Source organism: Hemiscyllium ocellatum, chromosome 24 (assembly GCF_020745735.1).
Source record: "Hemiscyllium ocellatum isolate sHemOce1 chromosome 24, sHemOce1.pat.X.cur, whole genome shotgun sequence".
Taxonomy (NCBI): domain Eukaryota; kingdom Metazoa; phylum Chordata; class Chondrichthyes; order Orectolobiformes; family Hemiscylliidae; genus Hemiscyllium; species Hemiscyllium ocellatum.
In genome coordinates this window covers 18162459-18180512 of record NC_083424.1, presented here as the reverse complement: position 1 = coordinate 18180512, position 18054 = coordinate 18162459, and the positions used below count along the sequence as shown (strand labels likewise).

The 18054-nt window shown below is 42.0% G+C and overlaps 1 protein-coding gene across 2 annotated transcripts in view; it reads right to left on the bottom strand.

The window, feature by feature from the left end:
- The window catches only part of inpp5jb (inositol polyphosphate-5-phosphatase Jb), an 82513-nt gene that overhangs the window by 41846 nt on the left and 22613 nt on the right, over positions 1–18054 (bottom strand). The gene's annotated exons all lie outside the window — the stretch shown is intronic.

Below are 18054 nucleotides of genomic sequence, written 5' to 3'. Positions count from 1 at the left end.
CACTTCACATGATACCAGAAAATGGTTTGAGGCATTGGATACTGCAAAGAATATGGGCCCCGAAAGCATTCCGGTGTTGGAGATTTGTGCTCCAGAAGTTGACACACCCCTCATCATGCTGTTTCAGTACAAGAATTTTTACAATTCATTTGTAGCATGTGGGTGTCCCTGGCTGGGCCAGCATCTATTGCCCATCCCTAGTTACCCTCAAGAAAGTGGTGGTCAGCCATCTTCTTGAATTGCTGCAGTGTGTTTGGTGTAGGTAGGCCCCGCAGTGCCATTCCGGAGGTGGTTCCAGGATTTGACCCAAGAAAAGGGGATATATTTCCAAGTCTGAGATGGAGAGATGCTTGGAGAGGAGCACAGGTGATGGTGTTTTGTGTACTTGTAACCGTTTTCCTTCTTAGATGATGGTGGTCATGGATCTGGAAGATGCTATCTAAAGGCCTTTGTGAATTTCTACAGTGCTGTGTTAATATTGGAGGATTCAGTTATGGTAATACTATTGAGTATCAAGGTTAGATTCTCTCTTGTTGGCACTAGTCATTGCCTGGCACTTGTGTGGTGCAAATGTTAATTGCCACTTGTCAGCCCAAGTCTGGATGTTGCCCAGATCTTGTTACATTTGGTTAGGTACTGCTTTGGTATCTGAGGTGTTGCGAATGGTTCGGAACATTGTGCAATCATCAGTGAACATCTCCACTTCTGACCTTATGATGGAGGGAGGATCATTGATGAAGCAGCTGAAGGTGGTTAGGCTGAGGAACTCCTGCAGCGATGTCCTGGAACTGAGATAACTGACGTCCAACAATCACAACCATCCTCCTAAGTGCCAAGTATAATTCCAACTGGTCTAGTTTTCTCCCCAGTTCCAGTTGACCCTAGTTTTGCTAGGGCTCCTCAATGCCACATTCAGGCAAATGCAGCCTTGATATCAAGTGCAGTCACTATTCCTCTGCAGTCACCTCTGGAATTCAGCTATTTTGTCCATGTTTGGACCAAGGCTGTAATTGGGGCAGGAGCTGACTGGCCCTGGCAGAACCCAAACTGGGAGTCACTGAACAGGTTATTGCTGAGCAGGTGCTGCTTGATGGCATGACACCTTCCATCACTTCACTGATGATCAAGAGTAGACTGATGGTATTTGGCTGGGCCGGATTGTCCAGCTTTTAATGTACAGGACAGTCCTACAGTGTCACAAGGTCAAAAGGCTGGCATTTCCTCCCCCAGCATCATAGTGGGTCTATCTACACCAAGTGGACTGTAACGATTTGAGAAGGCAGCTCACCACCATCTTCTCAAAGTAAACTTTGAAGTAAAGGCAATAAATACTGGCCCAGCAGTGACACCCACTTCCAATAAATAAAAAGACCAGATTTAGGAAAGGTAAGGAGTAAATTAAAGGGAATGAGAGGCAACAGTTCAAAAAACTGATTGGAACTGGCCCTCCCTATGATGCGATATGCATGATATATGATGTACATATATAGTCTATATGGATGATCATTTGCACTGTTGTTTATAGTTGGGCTGATTTCAACAATACCTGATGCCAGTGGCATTAAAATTGATCACTTGTTACCTGTTACCTGGAACCATATAGAACTCTATCTCTCCTGTTTCCCTGTTCTCTAATTCTTATTCTGTTTGGGCTTCCAACCATTCTCTCTGTATAATTGTGCTGGATTCTGTCATTTCATTTTACTACAAATATCTCCGTCCCCACTTGTACATCCTTGATAATTCTATGTGCTTCTGACATTCTTGTTGAGATCCTGTACTCGTGTACTCAATGTCTTTTTAAAAATTCTCAAAGTATTGCCAGGCAGACAATTTATCGCAGGCCGAAGGTGAAGCAAACGTATGGATCATGCTTCAAAAACAGCTTGCATTTATATAGTATCTAATGTAGTAAAATACCCTATGGCCCTGGTATCAGCAGATTGGCAGCTTTACATAGAGCAACTTAATTACTTAGGCTCTGCTGCCTGCCATTCCCCATTGGCACATAAATCCCAACTTAATGGTTTTGTTCTTTCTTATTTAGTTAATTGGCTTCTTTATTGGTAGTTTAAACAGATTAATTACCTATTTCATCCGATCATTAATCTATTCCCTGTGAAAATGTGATGCTCAAAGGTTTGCTGCTTTGACATGTGACACTGATGTGAAAGAGGCAGAATGCAAAATGATCTGTGAAGATGCTAGTCTTTTAATCATTTCCATAAATGTCCAATCCAGATTTCCTCAGCTCCTTTACTCGACCCCTTACAAAAGAGAGAGCTACTGTATTACTGGAAGGCCCATGAAGGATTCCCATTAAACTTCACTCAGGCAGCAGCTGCCTCTGCCTCTGGGGGAGTTCCTGCAACATTCCACAGTCACAGACAGATGCTTCAGATGCTCAGCTGATGGGATGTGGGGCTTATGAGACCTTGTGAGCAGGGGACTATAGCCTCAACCAGTGAGAAATGTATTCTGATTACATTGGCAAATCGATGGGATGGAGCTGACGGTACATCTCTACACTCTCACAGGAAATTTGCCCAACTTCATGTAGGGGACCACAGCACCTGCCTTGGATAACCCATATAACCATGTGGAGGCTAATACATCTTATTTGAGATCCTGGCATTATGTGAATGCTCTCGATGGACACACTGTCTGTGCTGGCCACTTTGATTTTCCTTTAGAGCTAGGTGAGATGCCATTCTTTTGAAGTAAAGGCAGAGGCTTCCAGTAGCAACATCAATTGAACTGGGCTTTGGTTCTCCTGAGTGTGCACCGATGGGGGTCTGCCTGACACCCATGGAACCACCCTCCAGCTCCCCCCAGTGGGTGGGTTGGTTAAAGCAGGACTCCTGCACTTCCGCTCTCACCCCTTCTCTTCCTTCCCACAACAGTGATAGGGTCTCCCTGGTCCTTACTTACCACCTCATCAGCGTCCATATCCAAAGGATCATTATCCACCATTTCCACCACCTCCCCTTATTAACCTTGAGCTGATATCATTCCCTCCAGGGTCCACTCCTCCTCCATTCCCAATACTCCCATGGCACCTTCCATTGCAACAGCAGAAGGTGTAATGTCTGCCCGTTTACTTTCTCTCTTTCATTATCCAAGGGCCCAAACATACCTTCCAGGTGACGCACTGCTTTACCTACACTTCACTTAATCTAGACTACTGTATCACTGCTTACAATGTGGTCTGCTCTACATTGGGCAGATGAAAGACAGATTGGATGGCCGCTTTGAAGAACACCTATGTTCTGTCCTGTAGAAAGGGCCCTGAGCTTCCTGTTGGGTGCCACTTCAACACAGCACCGTGTTCCCTGGGCAATATCTCTCTCTCAGGCTTGCTGGAGTCCTCCTGTGAAGCTGGTAGTCCAAAGCTGGAGAAACAGCACCTCATTTTCCACTTGGGACTTCTACCACCTTTTGGACTCAATATCAAGTTCAACAATTTCAGAACCTGATCACCTACTCCCATGTCCTTACTCTAAACCCCACACACTGGTTCTTGTCACAACTGACCCATTATCAGCTACTGATGGTGCCCATTAGTGGTCTGTTGGTTCTCCCAGGCTGACCTTTACACATTCCATGCTTCTCTCTTTCTCTCTCTCTCTCTCTGGGCTCTGCCTCCATCTATCATTTACTCCTCCACCCTCCCTCCATCCCATCTTCAGCACATATACCAACTCTATCCTAGCTACAATCAGTTTTGAAGAAGGATCACTGGACCTGAAACATTAACTGTGCTTTCTTTCAAAGATGGTGCCAGACCTGCTAAGTTCCTCTAGCAAGTTCTGTTTTTGTTGTTGCTTCAGGGAGGAAGGAGTTAAACTACACCAACCAAATCTGTGTTAATTTCTCAAACGTGGTGGTCATGGGGATCGACAATTGCTCTAAGTCGGTTGTGGTGGGAATGTCAATTAGGATTCTGGCTGGGAACCATGTACATATACATATTGTGTAAAGATAGGGTCACCCCTTCCCCAACCCCACACCCCCAACCCCAGAATTGTATCTAGGATCACAAGCTCAGAGCCTGTACTTGAGTCCACGTAATGATAAAACCTAAATCTAACAACATATCTAACATAAGTTTCCAAAACCCAAGGAAATATAACTCTGAAAAGAGTCTTCAACATGATTCATTTTCAAAAATATACATATGGTAGTTTGTGATAGCTTGCTACCAGGATGCTCACTAATGCTTTTACAATAAGACTTCATGGCCTTGTTTCTATGCATTGCTCCAAAGAATGAGAACAAAAAACCTATTTACAGATTATTGATTTGGATTCATGTTTCAGTTTATTATATCAAGTTACAAGTTAATATTGCATGCAACAGTTCATGTAATAATAGTTAGAACCAAACAGGTAACATGAAGCGCCAGAGGCTGGAGCAGAAACTGTTCCATGAGGTTAGTGGCAGTGCCATTAATTGGTGTGTTTGCCAGTTCAAATTCAGGGAGATCCCAGCTTTGATCCCAGATCACTGAGAGAGAAACAGGAAAAAAAGGCTGCACCATAATTAACCTTGGTGTGTCACAGAAACGTAGGAACAGAAGTAGGCCATTCAGCCCCACCCAGTAGTCTGTAGTCATCTGTAGTCCAACTCCATATATCTACTTTTAGCTCAGGTCCCTTAATACCTTTGTTTAACAACAAGAAACTATCATGGATTTAAATTTAACAACTAATGCAGCACTCACTGCCATTTATGGAAGAAGGTTGTGTTTCGAAGTGCTTTCTAACATCTCTCCTGAACGGTCTGGCTCTAATTCTCAGAACGTGCCCCAAGTTCTAGAATCTCAAACCAGTGAAAATAGTTTATCTTTATCTACCCTGTCTTTTACTGTTAATATCTTGAAGACTTTGAACAGATCAGCCCCTGACTTTCTAAATTCGAGAGAAAACAGGCTTAATTTGTATAATCTCTCCTCAAAACAACCAGGTATGGTATCATTCTTGTAATCCTACATTGTACTCCCGCTAAGGCCGATATGTCTTTTCTAAGGTGGGGTTCCCAGATCTACTCACTGTACTCCAAGTGGGGGCTAACCAGGGTTTGTATAACTGCAGCAGAACTTTGGACAACTTCTCTATCCTTGTACTCCATCATTCCATTAGCCTTCTGAACTATGCAGGGCAGATCAGCCAGAAGTCTTTATCTGGTTATCTTTGAAGAAAAATGTATGCATGAGAACAGGATTGGCCAAGTCTGAGGCTGATACTTACTGCAAATAAGAATGAACACAGTGCTAGAATGGGAGATGGCGTAGTCCCAATGGGGATTCAATATCTTTACAGAGGAACAAAGAACTTTCTAAAAACAGTCAAAACTATGTGCAGTTAATACTGAAATTATGATCAACTACGATTGTGTAAGAAACAGAACGTGCCTTCACTTGTCGCTATATTAAAGGCTTAAACTGAGATGACTGGCACAAAGACAGTTCCTGCTCTTATTCACATTCTCTGATAATGTTTCAGACTTGAATCCTTGATCCATATTTATTGGCAAAAGAACATAACCTTCTGAAAATCCCAAACACTGAACACGCACATTCCAAATATTGAGAGATTAAAATAAGGCAATGACGGAATCAAATTGTTTGAAACTGATATCTTCATTGTTACTTTCACTAAGTTCTAAAATCTGTCTGCTGGTTCTTGCACAAGTGACCAACACAGTATTTAATGAAATGAAACAAAGAACTGAAGATACTGGATACCTTGGCTTGACTGGAGGCTGTGATAGTCTTTAAAAGTGCTTTGGGCTGTTTAGAAAATTGTGATGTAGTTGCATCTATTTTGACCCTGACCCTTTCTCCATACCCACCTCACAGATGATTTTAGCTATTTTCTTGTACTGTCACTGGCAAAGCTGAATGCACCAGATTTTCTTTTATGAATGACATTCAACAAAGTTCATCTTCCTATCTCCCAGAGGAGTCTCTTTCATAGCTGAGTCATTGCAGTGTTCCATCAACAACTTATCCTGTAGTGCTGTCATGATAAAGTCATGTAGATGTGTACATCCACTACTGTCACAAAATTGTATATTTTGTGCTGGTATGTCGGCCAAACTATCATGGCTGCCTCTGTGCCCACACAATACATCAGGATGGATTCTGCAGCTGACTTCTGTGCTGTGCCCAGATGAACAGGGACAAATAAGGGTATGAAGCTAAGTGCAGGGGATCACTCCATTTTTTTCAATTCTCCCATGTGCCAACTTAGGAGAAAAGAGAAAATGACAAAGATAATCTGTTTCTCCAAAGGTAGGCATTGCAATTGGACCATATTTTGCAGGGAATGAACAGGGCTACATTTAAATGTCTGCTTTCTCCTGCCTCTCAGAACAAGTTCAGCAATGAGATTAGACATTCATATGAAACTGGGTTCATTCCTTCTTCTGCCTTTTAATATATAAGATTAATATATGAGGTGGTCAGCAAGTAGAGTAACTTGTAGAGTGGGCTGGACTATCAGTCTTCGGGGTGGCCAACAATTGTCCTTTCTGAGTGACCAACAATTTCTGCTCAGTGATGTTAATGACCTGACGCCTTATTGTTGGGGCTTGGAGCTATAAATTGCTCAGTAATCTTTGTCAGTGTTCACATTTTCAGAATCTGTTCATCCCCAGGCCTCACAACCCCCTTCTCCCCACCCTACCAGACCTCCAGCTGTCTGAATAAAATGATTATGAAGTGAGCACTTTTTGTTAACTATAAGAATTGTTATTAAGCAGTTACAATACATCTTTCAAACTGTTCATTCTAGGCAGGGATCTGTTACATGGGTGACATACCCACAGTCCACTTTGTTATGATCCTCAATTCCCTCTCAATAGTACAGGCATGCAGCTAACTACTGAATTTAATTGAGTTGTAGATCCAGTTAACAACAATGAGAATATTTCCTTTTCCATCTACTCAAGTACTCAATTATCTGAATAGAGCACTGCTGATTAACTTGGTACTCACAACCTGAGAACAGAGAAGGAGACATCTCCTTTGTTGTCCCAAATATTAGAAAACACAATACCTAGCAACAGGATTGTGAGCAGAAGGAATATCTACCTTAGCTCCAAATCTGGCAGAATCACTTCATGTTGGAGTAATGATCTGTTACATACTTTAGTTACTAAATGAATGCAGTCCTTGTTTTTGGATTCCAATTGGAGAATCTTTGTCCCGGTGTGTTTTGTTTTGTTATGTCAAACTTCATCCAGGATTAGTTAAGAAAGACTGTTTTAACCAAGACAACAATTTATCTGTGTGTTAACAATTGTGGATTAACCCAGCAACATAGTGGAACCTAACCTCTGTTAAAACCATTAATTTTGTTTAAAAAGAGTCACAATAGAAAGGAAAGTGCATTACTGTGGAGGATGGAAATCTGAAGTACAAATAGATAACATTGGAAATATTCAGCAGATCTGTCAGTGTCTGTGGAGAGGAAAACAGAGATAAGCCTGAAGGATTATTAAATGTACTGATATCTTTCATAATTTATGCCTCCATATTGCTTCTTTATAGAGTCATAGAGATGTACAGCATAGAAACAGACCCTTCGGTCCGACCTGTCCATGCTGTTCAGATATCCCAACCCAATCTAGTCCCACCTGCCAGCACCCGGCCCATATCCCTCCAAACCCTTCCTATTCATATACCCATCCAAATGCCTCTTAAATGTTGCAAATGTACCAGCCTCCACCGCATCCTCTGGCAGCTCATTCCATACACGTACCACCCTCTGCGTGAAAAAGTTGCCCCTTAGGTCTCTTTTATATCTTTCCTCTCTCACCCTAAACCTATGCCCTCTAACTTTGCAGGTTTCAGTTTTATTCTAGTTTCTCCTCTCAGTTTCGATGTCAGATGGTAGCTGTCCATGACTCTGTCATCCATGTTTCCTCTAGACACATTGTCCACACATTTCTTTCTCCACAGGTGCTGCCAGAACTGCTGAGTGCTTCCCACCATTTTCTGAATTTTGTTTCAGATTTCAAGCATCTGTGGTATTTTACATTTGATATATAAGCCAGGTTTGTTTTTCCCGAAGCACAAAAGATTTTGGTGTGATTTGGTTGTGATTTTTAAAGGACCTTACATGACAGGTAGAAAGAAACTTCCTCCACAAATAGAGGTAACTCAGATAAGGAACCTTTACCAGAATCCGAGGTGAAAAATGTGTTGCTGGAAAAGCGCAGCAGGTCAGGCAGCATCCAAGGCGCAGGAGAATCAACGTTTCGGGCATAAGCCCTTCTTCAGGAATCCAAGGCCAGAGTAGATATAGAGTGGAGCTGGAAAGAGCACAGCAGGTAGAGCAGCATCAGAGGAGAAAGGGAGTCGACATTCCAGGTCAGAACCTTTCATCAGGATCAAAGCTGGGTCATGCCAAAAAAAAGTCATAAAAATTTGGACAAAGTGGGAACTCTCTCCCATGAGGTATTTTGATGAGATCTATTTTACTCTACCTATTAACCACCTCAAATACGGCTATACAGCATAAGCAATGAACCCAGCTCTAAATAAAATATCTAAATCCATTGTTGAAGGAAGACCTTAGACTCATCATGAGCGGCACAAGAATTCACAAACATCAGCTGTCACAGTGACTTAGTTTGCAATTTATTTGTACTAAATCATGAAGACAGGATGGATCGATTGCAACCTATTCTTTTGCTGTACTGACCCACAGCAATAGTTTTGACGATTTCTCTGAACAGTCGTAATCTTGTGAGAGTGGAGAGTGGCAGGGAATGGCTATCCTGCAAAGTCTTGTTCCTGATCAATATTTATTGACTCCTGCCTGAGAGACAGAATAGATTGATTGGCCTCATGAATATTCGCCAAGGAGGCATTGATACTCCTACTCACCAACAACTGTCTTCACAACATAGAAACATAAGTGCGAACTGAATTATTAATTTTAAATGAGATTTTTTGCCAGCGAAGGAAGATAGTGGAATTACGATGCAGATTAACCATGATCTCACAAAATGGTGGAACAGGTTCAAGAGCCAGAATGGCCTCTTTCTGTTCTGTCCATATACTGGGGTGAAAATATGTCATTTTCTTATCTATCAGAAGTAGAAAAGAAAACACTTTGGAATTCCCACATATTCTCCACAGATCAGTGTGCTACATCAAGGGTTAATTGCGAATTATTTGCATACTAACTTGCGAATGATTACGTAAATAAATGAGTTTCAGGTGACTAGCATCACAGATAAAAACCCTGCTTTTCTGGTACTGCTGCCAAATGTTATCCTACTCACAGGCCTGTGCTTTTCAGCAGCAATGTGATCAAAGTGATCTCAAAGCCAGGAAGGCGAAAGTTCATTCTGATAAAGTTGTCGTAATGCATGCTTAGATGAGCTAACTTAGCCTGAGACAAGAACCAAATTGGGGACCTCATGGTAAATACAGTTCAGCTTTATGTTGGTTTACCAAGTGAGCAATCAGTAGATGTATAGCACATTACACTTCACTGTGGGTTTTTAAAAGTGGCCCTTGATTAAGTCACTGCTCAGGACTCTCAAAATGTGAGTATCTTTACTGTTGACAATCAATAAATCCTCTAACTTAGGACTGAACCCCAGAAGTGACAAATCGGTATGTATGGTACTGGTATGAGGCATGTCATTGCTTTCTCTGTTTTCATCTAGTTTTCATCCTGATCAGCAGCATTGACATGGCAATGTCTTCATTCAGCTGTTAAATGAAGCTTCCTGGAGAAGTGAATGCCAACTCTGGTATAATGTTATAATTTGTCAAAGTAACTCCATGTATTTATTCACTTAAACGTTTACAATTGCACTTGTAGAAATATTTTGCAGATTATTCTTTCACTTACAAACATTGTTTTATTTTGGATTTTGTACAAGTTTTGAATTTTTAAATAAATTCAAGAACCAAGATTGGAATCTAAGGAGAAACTGTGAGCAGGAACTTACAGCAAAATAAGCACAAACTGAACAGTTGGCACATAGAACATAGAATATAGAACATAGAAAAGTCCAGCACAGAACAGGCTCTTTGGCCCACGATGTTGTGCCGAGGTTTAATCCTAATGCAAACTATAATAACTTAACCCTACACACCCCTCAACTCACTGCTGTCCATATGCATGTCCAGAGTTGCTTAAGTGTCCCTAATGACTCTGGTCCCATTACCACAGCTGGCAACGCATTCCATGCATTCACAACTCTCTGCGTAAAGAACTACCTCTGACACCTCGTTTATACCTTCCTCCTAATATCTTCAAACTATGACTCCTCGTACCAGTCAATCCTGCCCTGAGGAAAAGTCTATGACTATTGACTCTATCTATTCCACTCATTATTTTGTATACCTCGATCAGGTCTCCTCCTTCTCTCCAGAGAGAAAAGCCTGAGCTTATTCAACCTTTCTTCATAAGGCAAACCCTCCAGTCCAGGCAGCATCCTGGTAAACTTTCTTTGCATCCTCTTCAAAACCTCTGTATCTTTCCTATAGTAGGGCAACCAGAACTGGACACAATATTCCAAGTGTGGTCTCAGCAGGGACTTGTACAGCTGTAGCAAAACCTCGCGGCTCTTGAACTCAATCCCCCATTAATGAAAGCCATAATACCATATGCTTTCTTAACAACCCTATTCACTTGAGTGGCAACTTTGAGGGATCTATGTACTTGAACACCCAGATCCCTCTGTTCCTCCACACTGCCAAGAATCCTGTCTTTAATCTATATTCAGCATTTGAGTTCGACCTTCCAAAATGCATCATTTTGTATTTATCCAGGTTGAACTCCATCTGCCATTTCTCAGCTCAGCTCTGCATACCTGTCTATGTCACGCTGCAGCCTGCAGTAGCCCTCTATACTATCGACGACACCTCTAACCTTTGTGTCATCTGCAAATTTACTAACCCACCCCTCAACCTCCTCATCCATGTCATTTATAAAAACTACAAAGAGCAGAGACCCAAGAACAGAGCCCTGCGGGACCCCACTCAACACTGACCTCCAGGCAGAATACTTTCCATCTACAACCACTCTCTGCCTTTTGTCAGCCAACCAATTCTGAATCCAGATAGCCAAATCTCCCTGTATCCCATACCTCCTGAAGCCAGTGGTTGTCACGTGATTTGTTTTACTTTTCTGCATGTGATCAAATACTTGCATTTTGAAAAAATGCAATAAGAACACTGTTAATATAAAAATTCATTCTGTGCTTCATCTCAGTCTCAAAAAAAGGATGCATCAATTAATCATTCATGTTATTGATTTGCTGTTCCTGTTACTGAGGTTTTCACTGAAACTATCATCATCAGCAAATCGATTCTCACCACTCAGCCCATGATCGCACCCTGACCTACTCTCGTGCTGCTCCATGCCTGGATCCAACTTCCTTTCAGACCTGAATAAGATTTATACCAGACTGAAAGCATTAACTCTGTTTCCCCCTCCGCAGATGCTGCCAGACCTGCTTGAGTTTCTCCAGCTTTCTCGGTGTTTGAACTCAAATCGTATTCAATGGTTTCTAGTGATCCTGAAAGGATAACAATATGTTACCCTGTTCAAAATAGGGGAGCAGGTCCGCTGCAGGAGAAAGCAGACATTTAAATGTAGCCCTGCTCATTCCCTGCAAAATGTGGTCCAATTGCAATGCCTACCTATGGAGAAACAGATTTTCTTTGTCCTTTTCTCTTCCCTCCTAAGTTCGTACATGGGAGAATTGATTAAGTTCAGTGAACCCCTGCACTTACCTTCACACCCTTATTTACCCCTGTTCATGTGGACACAGCTCACAGATAGGTTACAGAAACCATCCTGATGTATTGTGCAGGCTCTAATAGCTTGGCATACACACCAGAAAAAAACGCTGCTATTTTGTAACAGTGACGGATGTACACATCTTAATGGCTGCATCATGACAGCACTACAGGGTTAAGCTGTCGAAGGAACACTGCAATGACTGGGCTCTGAAAGAGACTCCTCTGAGAGATTGAAAAATGAGCTTTGTTGGATGTCAGTCATGAAAGAAAATTTGATACATCCAGCTTTGTCAACGACAGCAGAAGAAAATGAGTACAATGATCTGTGAGCTATTCAGGTGGGTGCAGGGAAAGGGACAAGGACAAAATAAATACAACTACATCACCATTTTCTAAACAACCCGAAGTACTCTTAAAGACCATATCAGCCCCCAGTCAAGCTAAATGCAGTTTGTTCAGACAACACAATTAAGCCATAAGTTATGTCATTATTTTGCCTGTAACTAAAAAATTGATTGTCTTTTTTAACAACATTAATAAATAATTTAAAAATATTTTCCAATGTTGTACTCTGGCTTTTACAGTCTTGAATACTACTGTTGCCAAGGATAAGGAAAATAAAATCTTGACTGTGTCAGTAACCATTTTTCAGAATGCTTACAGCAGTTTCCGGGGCATTTACGCTGTTGCATTAAACCTGTGATTACTTCATTTAAAATTCATTTGAAAGTGCAGAGTCAAGAAACTGGGATGTAAGCAGCACACACCAGTCATCTGTATCTTAAAGGGCCAATGCATTTGTGGAAAATGTGTCTGGAAAGCCTTTCCTCTTTTGTTCCTGGATGTTTGCCTTTTAACCACATCAAAGATTAGTGTTTTATTTTATACATAAGTCCAGCAGGAAGAGAAAGACAAATAGCTGCTTTGAATTTTGGACAGCAGCCAATACTGTATAAAAATCTTGTTTGTGGGGCCATAGAAAAGGGGAAATCAAAGATCTATTTAAGGGGAAGGTAGATAAAAATGTTATGGAGATAAGAAGGGTATATGGATAAGGTTAAATGACTGGAGGCTTGTTTGGATCAGAACACCAGATGCTCCAGATGAGCTGAATAGCCTGTTTCCATATTATATAAAGATTAGGAAACACAGGCGGAAAGAGCATGTAACCAGGGATACAGGGCCTCAGGTCAATAACAGGAGGCTACATGATAAAGGTGAAGAGTGTCAATGAAGCAACGAAGCAAGCAATGACAATTCACTTGGAAGGATTTTGGCTTCATGTGATAGAATAGCAACAATTTACAATGAACAGCACCGTTAACATTGTCAACCATTCACTTCTTTGCAGTATAATCCAACGGAATTTGACCTCAAGTCACATAAGGCGATATCATGACAGTTTGACCAAGGAAGCAGAATTTAAGGCATGTCTTAAAGGAATGGAGAGAGTTAGAGAAACTTAGGGCAGCCAACTCCAAGGTGAAGGCCTCAATGGCTGAAGGTAGTTTAAGCAAAGAGCTGACAATAAACTGACTGTCTATTTTACATCTTGCTCAGATTTAATTCCCAAGCAAGCCCATTGGGAGGAATGCAATCCAGGCAGTTTATTACCTGTAATTCACTATCATACAAGGTCAAAATCTGTCCCATGGGTCTGTAGCGATTTTATTTCAAGTTCTTTGATCTCAAATCGAATGTGGGCAAAATTTGATACATATCAGTGAATTTTAATTAGCCATGTCATGACAGAAATGCAACAGTGAAAATCCTTCATCCTCCACTGAACGTAAGTAATTTTCAGTGCACGGTACAAAGGATTTTGTCTGGTAGGCAGACAAGATTCACATCAGGATGGAGATTAATGGAATGGATCTTGTATGTTAATCAGCTCCCTGTCCCCATATTAACCATCCAGTGCATGAAGCAATCTGTGTCTTAATGTATTAGAAACATCTTGTACAATAGGAGTTTGTTTCATTCCAATACACAGGCTGCAATCAGCACTACTCTTCCAACACACTTCAGAGAATCAGCCCTACTATTCAATACAGTAAAAAATACCTCAAGTATTGAGAAAAAGGTTTTTGAGAAGTCTGTAATTTGTGTTGTGACGAGAGTGAGGTACCACAAGGATTGATGCTTGGGAACCAGCTGATCATAATCTATGTCAATGATATGGATGTGGTGATGAAATATAATATTTCCAAGGTTGCTGATGACACAAAATTAGATGGGAACATGAGTTGCGAAGAGGCGTCAATAGAATTTAACCAGACTAAGGAAGTGAATGCAATATAATATAGAAAATTCTGAAATCATCTACTTTAGTATATGGGCCAATCTTGGGGCAAGGGGCAAGTTCCTCTGACACTGTGTCAGATACGGCGGTATGTAATGCACAGGAGCTTGCCCCTTGCACCCAGAGCACCTCAGGGGAAGTTCATTCTCTTCTTGCAGCAAGGCATCGCTGATGCAAGATCCGCTGTGTCCATCTCAGATTCAGAGGCCTCCTCAATGCTGACAGAGAGGGAGAACCCACAGATTCGGACAGTCTTTCCAACTGTTTCATGGGGCAGGACATGTTCTGCTCCTGCACCATTTGTGGGTTTGCAGCTTTCATAAGGTCCACATGCTTGTTCAGGACCATCACACTGACCCAAACTTTATACGTCACAGAGCCTGATCTCGCGTCTACCATGCCTCTTACCCATGTAGGGCCATTTCTGTGGTTCAATCACCAAACTTCATCCCCTGAAGTAAACTGTCTCTCCTGCTTAATGGAGTCTCGTGTCTGGCATTGGCATTCCTGATGCCCCAGCCCCAGCCCCAGCGCCAGGAAGATTAGATTTAACCTGGTGCAGAGTCTTTGCCTCATTAGCAACTCTGCTGGAGCTGTCCCTGTAGTTGCATGAGGGGTGGTCCTAGAGTCACTAGGAACCGGGAAAGTTTGGTTTCTAGCAAAGCTGATTTTTCAAGTCTGCTTTCAATGTTTGGGCTGCTCTTTCTGTTAGGCCATTGGATGCTGGATGATTTGAAGAGTCCTTAAATGCCAAAAACCATTCAACTTTAGGAAATACTCAAATTCCCTGCTGGTAAACAATATCCTATTATCTGTGACCAACACTTCCGGGAGTCTGTGTATTGTAAAAGATGTGCGCAGTTTTTCTATTGTCAGTCCTTTGATTGACAAATGGACAAATGACCAATCATTTTGAATGGGCAAATGACCAATCATTTTGCATGGGCATCTACAATAACTAGGAACATTAAGCCCATGAAAGGACCTGCATATTCAATGTGTAACCGAGTCCAGGGTTTACTCAGCCATTCCCATGAATGTGGGGGAGCTGCTGGCCGTGAGTTTTGTCCTTGTTGGCACTCTGGGCACTGCCCCACAAATGCAGCTATGTCTGCATCCAATCCTGGCCACCAGACATAACGTCTCACCACATTTTCACTTTGGAAACCCGTGGATGATCCTGGTGGGTTTCAGCCAGTTTCCAGCAGTGATCCTTGCTCAGGACAATCACTCTTGTTCCCCATAATAATACGCAGTCCTCTACTACAATGTGGTCTGTCCAGAAAGTTTCAGTTCTGGCTGTGATAGCCTTTTGGTTTCCCCCAGCACCACCAGCTGTCTCAGTTTTGCTCGGACCAGATCTTTCTGCATCCAAAGTGTGATATTGTCAGCTGTGACTGGAAGTGTATCCAAAAAATTTAAAACATTACAGACTCTTCCGCTGGTGGTACCACTGGCTGAGGGGATTGAGAACCCTGAAAGAGAGTAAGAGGTAGCCCATTTGGGATTGAGATGAGAAGGGATTTCTTCACTCACAGGGTGGTGGGTCTTTGGAATTCTCTACCACAGATGGAGACTCAGTCAGAGTACATTCAAAGCAAAATTTGAAATTTTCTAAATAATATGGATGCCAAGGGATGGAGGATAGTGTAGGGAAATGGTGTTGAGGCACAAAATCACCATGATCTAGCTGAATGGTAGAGCAGGCACAAGGACCTGATTGCTCTATACCTGTTCCTTTTTCCTGTCTTCATATGTGTCTACAATATCCTGTTCTCCTGCTTCCTGACATAGCAACCGTAATGAACCCTGATCAATAATTAATGCAAGCACCAATTGAGTTGCTGACTATTTCTGGTATTTTTCCGTCTCCGCCTCATTAACTAAGCTGATGAACAAAATGTTATGACAGATTCAATCTCCCTCTCATTGTCTCATTCTTTATGTCGGAACAAAAGCATTTCATTCCTGATCACTTGCTGATTCCCTCACTCACTAAATAATTTCATTTATTTTGAAGACAGATTCATACTGAAATGAAAGTAGAGTGTTCCACTTGCCCATAACATTGGATTAGTGCAGACTGGGAGAGGAACCTACCATTTTACAGCAGGGGGGGTTCTAGGGTTCAGCTCTTTGTTGGTGCTGAGCTAACAGATCTCGTGGAGAATTTCAGCTAATCTCAGTGTCCCTGAGCCTGTGAGAGAAATGGAACCATCCCAGACCCTAATTGCTGACTGTAAAAAGACTGTAAAAAGTGAATCAGACAGCACCACATTATCCTTGAGAGAGGAGGGAACCCCTTCGATTTGACTACAGTGTATACATCCTAGACAATTAAAAGTTATTAGTTTAGTAGTTTAATGGATATAATAGAGAATACAAATTGTTGGGATGATGATGCTTGTAATCTACATCACAAACCAGTCTAGGACTGGGTATAATTTCTCTCTAAAAGTATCAATCCACAGGTTTTTGTTTCTTCCTGCATCTTCACTGTATTAGTCCCAAAGATTGAGGGTGCTTTTATTTAACAAGCAAGTCAAATGTATTGAAGACCAGTAATTGTTGTTACAGAAATAAAAGCTAAAGTGTATACAGTGAGGACTCTCAAATATCAATTCAGACAAATGACCAAGAGAGTTATTGAGATTTATCATTAAATTTACAGGACCCCAAATCTGTGGAACTCCAATCTTGCTCAGTCTTTTCTTCCATCACAATCTGACAACTTTTAAAACCAAGCATGGCATCATTATCAGCAACATGTGAAGTGATACATTTTGGTGGGAAGAACCAGGAAAGTCAATAAAAAAATGAAAGATTCAATTCTCACGAGGATGCAGTGGCAGAGGTACCCAGGGTGATGTGTACACAAATTGTTGAAGGTGGCAGGTCAGGTTAAGACAAAATCCTGGGCTTTATTTTCAGAAGTTCAGAATATAGGAAACAAATGTGCTGAATCTTATGTCTTGTGACTAAATGTCAGGTTTGTTGATTGTTATGGAAGATTTCTCACTACAATACCTAACAAGATCTCTCATTGTATTTTAGAAAATCTCCTCATTAACCAACTATCCCAGCCCTACAACACCCCTCTCACTTGATTCGAGGCTTATCCCACCACTCACCATTCCCAAAACAGCTCATCATTCCTGGATAACCTCCCGAAAGACTGGGGACCATACCATATTTAAAAGGCTGCTGTGCCAGAATGCACACTGACATATCGAAGCTGCCCTGCTCGAAGTGGACTGTCATTCTGAAGATTTCAGAGAAGAGAAGAGGGCATCGCAACTCTCTGACAGAAACCTGGAGGCTCCGATCAAGGGGGTGATGTCGAGGGCTGGAGTCCTTTTCCCAGAGAACATATTCCCAGGCCCTGGCAGCCTGGTCAGAGGTTGCTGTCTGGGTCAATGCCATCTCCCTGGTATGGAAGAATGGCCAGCCATACTGTAAGAAGGTCAGTGACCTTCTCCACTCCACCAGGATAAATGCCACCACCTTCTCTGTGAAACCTCACACTAACTCTCTCTCTGCTACTGCACCTACCTCCTAACCAAGGCTCATGCCACTCTCACTACTGTCTGTAACATCTTCCCTCACTTGTTCTCATTCCCATCACCCTAACCTCCCAGTGTCCTATACTGGTAACCCTGCACAACCTCACCGCTGCCTCCTCACTCGCTTGGGACATCTCTACACTTTTCAACCACTTGCAAGAGTGCGAGCATCATTTTCATCACACTCAATCTCCCCCTTTTTCTCCTTCCACATTTTAACAACAATCAGTGCTAATTTCATAGTCGTAATCACTGCGATAGCTTTCGATTCAAGATTTTAATTATTGAATTTAAATTCCACTAGCTGCGATGGTGGGACCTGAACTCATATTGCCAGATCAGGAACCTACGCCTCTGGATTACTAGGCCAGTGACATTACAAGACCAGTCACTGCTTGCGTTGCCCCTTTCCA